Source organism: Cynoglossus semilaevis, chromosome 19 (assembly GCF_000523025.1).
Source record: "Cynoglossus semilaevis isolate Cse_v1.0 chromosome 19, Cse_v1.0, whole genome shotgun sequence".
In the NCBI taxonomy this organism is placed as follows: Eukaryota; Metazoa; Chordata; class Actinopteri; order Pleuronectiformes; family Cynoglossidae; genus Cynoglossus; species Cynoglossus semilaevis.
The window spans coordinates 3,776,972-3,786,711 of record NC_024325.1 but is presented as its reverse complement, the minus strand read 5'-3'; the positions used below and the strand labels follow the sequence as shown (position 1 = coordinate 3,786,711).

Here is a 9,740-nt window from a genome sequence, read left to right as displayed (position 1 = left end):
TCTTATTTTGTCGAGTCAAAGGGCTCGAGTCCAAGTGAAGTCACGAGTCACTGATGTTAAAGTCCAAGTCGAGTTGCAAGTCTCTTTACATTTTGCCAAGTCGAGTCTAAAGTCATCAAATTGATGACTCGAGTCCGACTCGAGTCCAAGTCATGAGACTCGAATCCACACCTCTGCTTTCTATTGTTTCATTTTGCATTCTAGTCTAACGGGGTGATGATTTAAATCTACATCGCAACAGGCAATTCCAATTGTTTTTCAATTCCGATGTTAAACACCAATGACACAAAACACCACCAAGTATTATAGGGTCGAATTTATAAAACAAAAAAATACTTTAAAATGTATTTAAATTTTAAAGGAGAGCTTAAATTACTCAGAAATACATGGCGGAACAGGAAAAATACTTTTTTTCAAATTTTTTTTTTTTTTTTTTCCAAAATTATGTGAGGTTTAATTTTAGTCAACCGCCATACAGAAACAAACACTTTTTCAATGGTTCTAATATATTTTCCCACTGATTCGCGTGTCTTTCTGTAAAATCCAAACATCCTTTCTAACAATTACACTTAGAGTAATAAATAGCAACCAGAAGACGAGTGACTCAGGCTATTTCAAACGCGAGTCTCTCGTCTGAAGCCGGTGAGTCATACAGTAAAAGCGGGTTCTTTGTAACCACTTTCTCCTGCTGTTCAAATGATAATGGGTCGGGGCCTGATAAAATGCCAACCATTGTGCCGAGGACACAGGATGAGCATGCTTTAAAAGGTCAGCGAGCTGGAGGACTCCGACACGTTAGTTACCAGAGAATTTAGAGAAGAGGGGGGAAAGAGAAAGAACAGACAAAAAAAAAAAAAAAAAAAAGAAGCAAAGATTTAAGGTTAAAACGACCAGAGAGTCATTTGTTATTCTGAAAGAGTAGCCAAATATACTGCACATTTAAAGCCCCAAAATGCAAAACTCCACTACCCATTTGCCGTGCCCCACTGTTTGAGAAGTACTGCTCTAATATAAGTCACTCCAAATACAGCTGCCTATCTTCATGTGACATATGCCTGTAGGCAGCGTGCGATAAAGACCCCCCCTATGCTGTGCAGCCATGTATATAACTTCCAGACCCCCCCCCCACTACCACCCCCCACCAATTCTGCCACCACCGACAATAACAACAAATGTTACCATGGCAGCAAAGCCACTAAACCTTGTAATTAGCTGGCTTACATCTCTGAGGACTGGTTTGATATAACACGTTGCTTTTAACAGAATAGGGAAAAAAAACCCACTGACATGTGCAGGATTCGGTACAGCCCCGTCTGTTTGAGGACATTGTCAAGTGCAAAAAAAGCATGATGCGTTAATACAGAGACTCAAGTGAACTCCGTGAACCGACGTAATTCTTCTGGTTTTTATCAGCAGACAACGACGAATGCATTCCTTCACGTAAACTGCAGATGAATCAATTGGCGACCTAAGCTCACGACGACAACAACATCCTCCACTGCGTGGGCAATGGCCGTTTGAGTGTGACGCAGTATACGCCGAAACACTTGTACGTGGGCAAGTGCTAAGTGTGTGTACAAAGTGCAGGGAAAACAAAAGCTCTCCGCAGAGTGATGCTTTAATATTGCAAGCCACAGGACAACAGCGGCCCTGAGGCTTGCGATATTATGTTCTCCATTTACTGCACTCCGCAGCTCAATTAATGCTATACGACGAAGGTTATGAGCAATGCGTTTCATACAATATGAAGACAAATTCAGATAGGAACTCTGGTATACGTATGTCATGAGATCTGGGTGGAGATATTCTCTGGTAGTTCTTGGCTCAAACCAAAAATGAGACCACGGTAGTTTACATTATTGATGCACCCAAATTAAAATTCTTGGCTCAAACCAAAAATGAGACCATGGCCGAAAACCGAACAGATCTCAGTTTCACCCCCTCTTCAAATTTTTGCAAATCACCACGGGTCTTTTTCTCAGATACATTGCTGGATATGTATTGCAGATGTCTCTAACGCAGTTTTGCCTAGTCAAAAAGAACATTTCAGATATCCTACAAGCCCAGGGCTGGCTGTGGTTTTTGAGTGCGTCATCATAACTTTCGGTTTTGGGCTGCGTTGTTTCGGTGGCCGAAAATTGGGTGCATCCCGAGTTTGCATATACAGTATATAGCTTAGACCACATGTCAAACTCAAGGCGCGTCATGATGATTGAACAGCATTAGAATAAAGTCCATGCTGCTGAGTTTCTTAACCTCCATCCATCCATTCATCCATCCATCCATCCATCCATTGTCATCCGCTTATCCGTTACCGGGTCGCGGGGGCAGCAGTCGCCACCCAAATCACATTGCACCGTACCTAAACCTTCCTGCGGGTGGAGAGTCCACTGGAAGGTACCAACAGCCCTAACCGGGATTCGAACTTGCCCAGGAGGTGAACTACACCTTCTACACCAGTGACACAGACATTGCCTCTGGGCCAAAGCGCCACGAGTTTCTTAACCTGATACATTTATTAAGTTATTTTACTACACAGAGCACAATATTTGTGTTACTTGAAAACATTATAATTGCAGAAACGTTTATTAATACATTATTGAGTAGTTTCATCTTTAAAGTCTTGGAGTTACAATTGGCCCTTAAAGGGGAATTGTATTGCTGATGTGGCTCCCCAGTGAAAATGTGTTTCACACCCTTGGCTTAGACTCTGGAGGATCAAGGTAATTGAGTGGCTAATTGAAGACAGAATATTCACTTCTGTGTGTTTGCCCTGCTCTGTTCTCATATGACTTGTATATATACTTTGACAAAAGTAGAACACGACTAAAATTCTAATAGCAGGGAAAGATTGTTAAAACAATATAGTTTAGTCGTGTCAAAGTATAAAATCAAGTTCAGTCAATCCAACATTATCATTTCACACAATTCACAATGTTCACAATGCATGTGTCGACTATGTACATGTACTGTATTTAAGGAGGCACGCACGAGGAAAAGAGAAAAAAAAATCTGTTAAATAGAGGAACTTTTGTTAGACTTTATAGACCAATAACATCATGTTTAACTGTTCACTCATACCTATACCACTATAGGTTTGCAAGTCACAAGTAAGTCTCAAGTCTTTGCACCCAAGTCCGAGTCAAGTCTCAAGTCAAGACAGGCAAAGTCCGAGTCGAGTCCGAGTCAAGACTAAAAAGTGTCAAGTCAAGTCCCAAGTCCTTACGTTTCTGTTTTCGAGTCATTTTAAACAAAATAATAATATATTTACACAGATCACTTTGGGTTTTAGGAGAAAGTATCAAGTCATGTCGAGTCAAAGGGCTCAAGTCCAAGTGAAGTCACGAGTCACTGATGTTAAAGTCCATGTCGAGTTCCAAGTCTCTTTACGTTTTGTCAAGTCGAGTCTAAAGTCAATCTATTCAATCTCTTACATTTGTTAAGACAAACAGATAACCAGAAGCTTACATATCATCAACCGTATTAAGGTGGAATTGCATATTTATGCACACATTTCCATAGGCGTCTGACATCTAATGAAGATATTAAAAACGGAGGGGAACAGAGGAGCCCGCAGGCTGTCAAATATAAGGGGGAGGGTAATGGTGGTGGACAACCATGTGGACGGAATTTCATTGGTTCGACGTGGGTCCATTAATAAAAATGGCCACAGTAAGTGGTTCATAAAAATTGACAGTGATTTCAAAGAACATCCTTGGAAATAGGATCCAGTAATTATGACAAATATATTTATATATAGTACATTGTGAAACAAACAACATGGCTCAATCATTTTTACAACCACAAATAAAGCAAAGCCCATATTACAGAAAATGTACTTATTATTCGCAATCTTTCAGGCTGATTTTTTTTTTTAATTTTTTCCCAAAATAATAAGATGAAAATCCCATATGATGCCAACATAATGGTTATCACAATGTAAACACTTAAATGTTAAAAAAAACCAAAAACAAATAGGAGGTTAATAAATTCTGTAGGTTTTAAACCTCCCAGATTTATACAAATGATTTTCAACAAATTCTTGCTAGCCAGTTCTGAGGTGACTTACGGTTGAAGCGATACGGTGACCTCTGTCTCTCTGTGTCAATGTTTATTGTGCTAAGTGCATCTGATCAGCTCATCTCCACGGCCTTGCCTCCCATTGTTATCTTCCACTATCACCCCCCCTCCCCCCCCTCCCCTTTCTTTTGCTCAACCAACCTGAATCCCTAATCATGGCTCCTGCATGTAAACACTGCCGTCCCAGCATTGGCCAGGATGGTAGGTTATCTTTGCCACGATTGGCTGAGGAAAAGCAGGCATGGAAAAAAAAGAGGCTGGAGGTTACCACAGCCCTAGAGCAGTCTATAATAACACACACACACACACATCCCGCCCTAGCCCCTCAGGACATGACGAAGGTCTCCACAACACAAACGCGCACACTGACACGTGACACACCCTTTAACGTCGAGCACAACGAAACATTTTCTACTGACAACAGCTGCTGTAGCAAAGGATGTAGACAAAATCTGGACAGGTCATTTCCAATTCGAGAATTTCAAATTCATCCGTCCATTCCTACTCTAACTCTAACCCTAAACCCAATCTAAATAAGACAATAATAAGAATTTGAACTTTATTGATCCCATATATTTAAAAAAAAACCTCTTGCGTGTTAACAACAGATCTGCAGTAACAGCCTGCCCGGGCAGGCGCCAACCATGTGGTATCCTCTGGGAATCGAACCCATGACTCTCCGGTGCTTCCGAGGCAACACTATGGAATGGACTAATTGACCATAATTGGTTTCATATCCATTGTTATTGGAGCTCCACTGTGGTGTGTGTATTTGTGTGTGCACTCAACCTACTATTTTAGGGTGCGCAAGATGTTATTTAAAATGAATTACATTAATAATTGACAACTATAGTCTTTATGTTTTTAACACACGTAAACACATGTAAAAACTAAATCTCTCAAAAAAATATTTTTCAATTCAATCCCCTGTTAAATAAAAGCTGCATTTGACTGAACCGATCACAGATATCATTTACAAATTCCGAAGAACACAGACATCATCGTTCCATCCGTCACATTAACTTTTTTTTTTTTTAACAAAATGGTTCGGAAAAGAAATCACACTAAAAACCCATAAAACCAACAAATAGAACGATTTATGTTACCTATTGTTCAAGAGCAAGAAAGGGGCGTTGAGACGTATAGTGTTTGTCGATGATGTCGTAACCTGGAAGGTGTAGCGGTGTTAACGGAGGTTGAGTTCGAGCGTCACGGTTCAACACGGGCAAAGAAAAGGCAGAATGGCCGAGTTGTTGGTAGAGCAGATGAAGACGCTTTCAATGGGAGTGACCAGGATGAACAGGATTAGAAATAAGAGCGGGGAAGTTCAGGTGGAGCAGTTTGCAGATCAAGACTGCAAAAAAGCAAAGTTGAAATGTTTTGGACAAAAGCTGAGAAGAGATAGTGAGCTATTGGACAAAACCTTTTTATATCAAAATGAATTACAAATGAATACACAAACTAATAATGAACAATTAATGAGAATGTAACCCGAACAACCTTCACTCTCTTGTGCATTGTTAAATTATATCCTTGTACACCTTTTTAGGTATAGAGTAGTGATGTGCGGATCGATCCTGAAATATCGATACTTCCGATTCTGGATCTTTATGCTCTGAAATCGATTCTGAAATCAAAATATCGATACTTTTGATACTTACGCATTCTGAGATGAGGTGTATCCTAAACAGAAACATGGTGAAAAGTATCCAAATTATTGAGATGTTGTCTAAGTGACGCTCGGTTGGTGGGACTACTTCTTCTTCCGCCTGGGTGTGTGCGTCATGCGTAAGCACAGGGGCTCTACTCCGTGCTCTCACTCAGTCACTATTGATGGGAATTTCGGCTCTTTTTTGGAGAACCGGTTCTTTTGGCTCGGTTCACTGAAAAAATCCGACTCTTTCGGGTCCCAAATGGCTCCTCAGATTATTTATTTTATTTTTTTATTTATTTTTGTTTTACAAATAACATGTTTTCAGAGTTTGAAACATTGTTTTGACATATTTTATATGATTGTGTTCTCAAGGTTTTCTATTGTTGTGTTGACTGTATAGTAAATGAGGCAGCTACCTCAGTACACTCCAGAGTTTAAAATAAATAAATAAATAAAAACCTCAGCCTCGGATTCTTAAAGAAGCTATGATTTGAAATACACATGTTTTATTTAAAAGACAAATGATAAAATATCGATAACGGTATATGCGATACCAGCCCGAATTTTACTCGGTATCGGATCGGAAAGGAAATTGGTGGTATCGAACATCACTACTGTTAAGTTTCTGTATTATTTATGTTCCACAAGTATATCAGGGGAGAGCGCGGACGCAGTCCCCCACTACCAGAAATTATGCAGTCGAGATTCCCACATTTGGGGAATTCGCAGGGGTCAGCACAGCCGGAGTGCAATGGCTAAGCCTCGCCCTGGGTGAACCACCTTCTTGATCATGGTATCTCCCCTGCCAGGTAAGTATGAGTTGTACACGGGTTACACTGCCAACCCATACACTCGGAAACCCTTCTTACTGATGGTGCTACCACCTGGAAACGCATTCAAACAAAGCACATTCAAGCACTACCACACCAATGTTATAATTTATAACAAAACATAAAATAAACACACACACACACACATATATATACAGAGAACGTAGTATGTTTAAAATGGAAAAAAGGAGGATTATTATTATGGAGGATTAAAAGAGCCACACTTTTAATAAGCAGAGTACAGTCTCGTGTTCTACATCAACTACACAGACAAAACACTTATATTCATTAGAACGAGCGGATAGTGAAATTTTTTCTGACCTGTTATAGGTTAACAACGTCACTATTGCTGAAACAACTCAGTTGGATACTTATATTTCACAATTTTAGGGGGTGCACCGTTCCTGGAGGTACTGCAATACCAGGTCGATACGCGGAGTGGAGTAAGTTATGACTTAGGGCCAAACATTTGAGCTAAGGCGCACTTAAAAACCGAACCAAGACAGACGTCGAGGACCTCCTATATTTTTTTGCCTGCAACTAATTTGACGTATTTTTTCCGATAAGAAAATGCACAGTCAAAGGCTCCAGTCATCTCAACATGACTAAAACTGGCAGTGCTTACGCTTCTGGCCGCTGTGAGTACAGATCTTTCTATCATAAATCTTAATGTTGAATATGCATTATTTCATTTGAGGGTTAGCGACTGGATTAGTTTTCCCCCACAGAGACGTTGATCCGGCACAGTTATTTAATTAACAGTCAGTTAATCACACACTTATCCAGATCGCCATGATGAATGCATTACTTAGACTTACACTTCCAGAGTTGTTTAATTATTTTTTGTTTTTTACGTAGAAGAAGAAAGTTCACTCACACCATTGATATCAATTAGAAAATTTGTAGATTTTGCAATTTTTTTTCTCGAGTCCAAGTGAAGTCACGAGTCACTGATGTTGAATCTCTAACAGAGGTGGGACAAAGTCATTGCTTTGCAAGTCACAAGTAAGTCTCAAGTCTTTGCACTCAAGTCCGAGTCAAGTCTCAAGTCAAGACAGGCAAAGTCCGAGTCGAGTCCAAGTCAAGACTGAAAAGTGTCAAGTCAAGTCCCAAGTCCTGCCGTTTCTGTTTCGAGTCCCTTTCTAGTCCTTTTCAAACAAAATAACAATATATTTACACAGATCACTTTGGGTTTTGGAGAAAGTATCGAGTCTTGTCGAGTCAAAGGGCTCGAGTCCAAGTGAAGTCACGAGTCACTGATATTAAAGTCCAAGTCGAGTTCCAAGTCTCTTTACATTTTGTCAAGTCATGCGACTCGAGTCCACACCTCTGATCTCTAATATAACCAAATAAAAAAAAACACTTTTGTTTATGCCTTGCTGTAGCTGTTGTAGCAAAATTATGGAAATTATCACGATAAATATGGCAGTGATGCAACAAATAAATGAAAAGATTGTCGGCTGCCATAAACTGGAAGGAAAGAAGGGAGTAAACACAAAAGTATGGTATAGCAAAAGCACTGAAGATAAATGCATTACACCAGTACTTTGCTTCAGGCTGACTCAGACTGTTTCTCCTTTTCAGTCCGTGAGTGAGGACATATTTAAGTGTCTGTTTCTATAGCCACAGTACAGTGAAAGCGGGGAATAGCTTCATCTATTGATTACTATAATGGAACAGCTTATACAGAGAAAATCCAATGATTTAAGACTTACAAAGCACAGATTTGGTTACATAACACACAGCTTTACTCGTACCAACAAAAACACATTCTGTTGCTTATTCTATAGCGGATCTGCAATTGTGCAGTACCATCAGAAGGGTCAAATAATTCAACGCAGTCAATGATCACAAGCTGTAGTAAAATATAATTTTGCAACATAAACGCCTTTAAAAAAAAAAAAATTTCAAAAGCCTTTGACACTTACACCACAGACTGCTCTGATTTGAAACCAGGGGGTGAAACATGACTAGCCTGTAACCTGTAACAAATTCACATTGTGCCTTATCCATTACATATTCCTTAAGGAGGACAATGACACTAGGGTATTAGGAGTTGGAAAAAAAAAAAAAAAAAATGGGTATTAGGAGTTGGATCGTTTTTTTTAAAAAAAAAAAAAAAAAAAAAAAAAAAAAAGGCTTTTGAACCCCACTTTACAAAAAGAAAAAAAACTTGGACCCTCCTTTGGACCTCGTGACTTCACTTGGACTTGAGCCCTTTGACTCGACAAGACTTGAGACTTTCTCCTTCAATTTCGTTGTACCTCAGTGTTACAATGACAACAAAGGCTGTTCTGTTCTATTCAAATTCGATTTTGTGAGGTGTGATGAATTAGACATCCTTGGTAAGATTTCACTCCACCATTGCAACTCTACTGGGAAGCGATCCAGAATCACTCTAGCTGCATGCCCGTGTGCTGAAGCACAGACCATGTGACGGCTAACAACAAACTGACATTAACTACTTAAAGACAGAACTGGGACTGTGGTGAAGTCCTCCAGGACAGCTGGGACAGTATGATACATCTGTTTAGGTTAATGCACTGCTGAAGGAGACCTGACTTGGGGTTTGACACCACGTACACTTGTGGTGAAATGTTAAGACAACAGCAAAAAACGTCACTACGTTTTGTGGGAAAAAAAATATTAATAAGGCATCGAGGGTTTCGGTTTAAACAACACAGAGCAAAGATGTCAATTACATCAAGTGAAATATACCCAATGGAACACATTCTCTACCAATGGCATTCACATTTGAGGTGGTTCCATAGTGTAGAGCATACGTGTCAAACTCAAGGCCCGGGGGCCCAAATGCGGCCCGCCATGACGTTTTGTGTAAAGTCCATGCAGCAGAGTTTCTTAACCTGAGAAATTCAAAGTTTTTATCATCATTCAAATAATAATCAATTGCAGAAACATGTGTTAGTCTGTTATGGAGTAGTTACAGCTATACCAGCGGTCCACAATCTTTTTTGTTTCCAAGGACTGGTCAGCTAGTACCACCCGTTAGTACAGACCAGTAGTAAGGCACTAAGCATTCAATTTTCAAAATAAAACATCTTTTATTCTGATAGTATCAGAGTTCGAATGACTTATTAATTTAAAATTAAATTAGCTTTATCTTTAAATGGATATGACTTTTTTTTGAATGAAGTAAATTAGTAAAAATTAAGTAC

At 39.5% G+C, this 9,740-nt stretch overlaps 1 protein-coding gene and 1 non-coding gene across 2 annotated transcripts in view; both read right to left on the bottom strand.

Annotated features, from left to right (window-relative positions):
* Positions 1-9,740, bottom strand: part of abr (ABR activator of RhoGEF and GTPase) — an 88,907-nt gene that overhangs the window by 59,468 nt on the left and 19,699 nt on the right.
* On the bottom strand, positions 6,388-6,551 carry LOC112488666 (U1 spliceosomal RNA). The gene has a single exon (XR_003053007.1). It is a non-coding gene; the product is annotated as a U1 spliceosomal RNA (small nuclear RNA).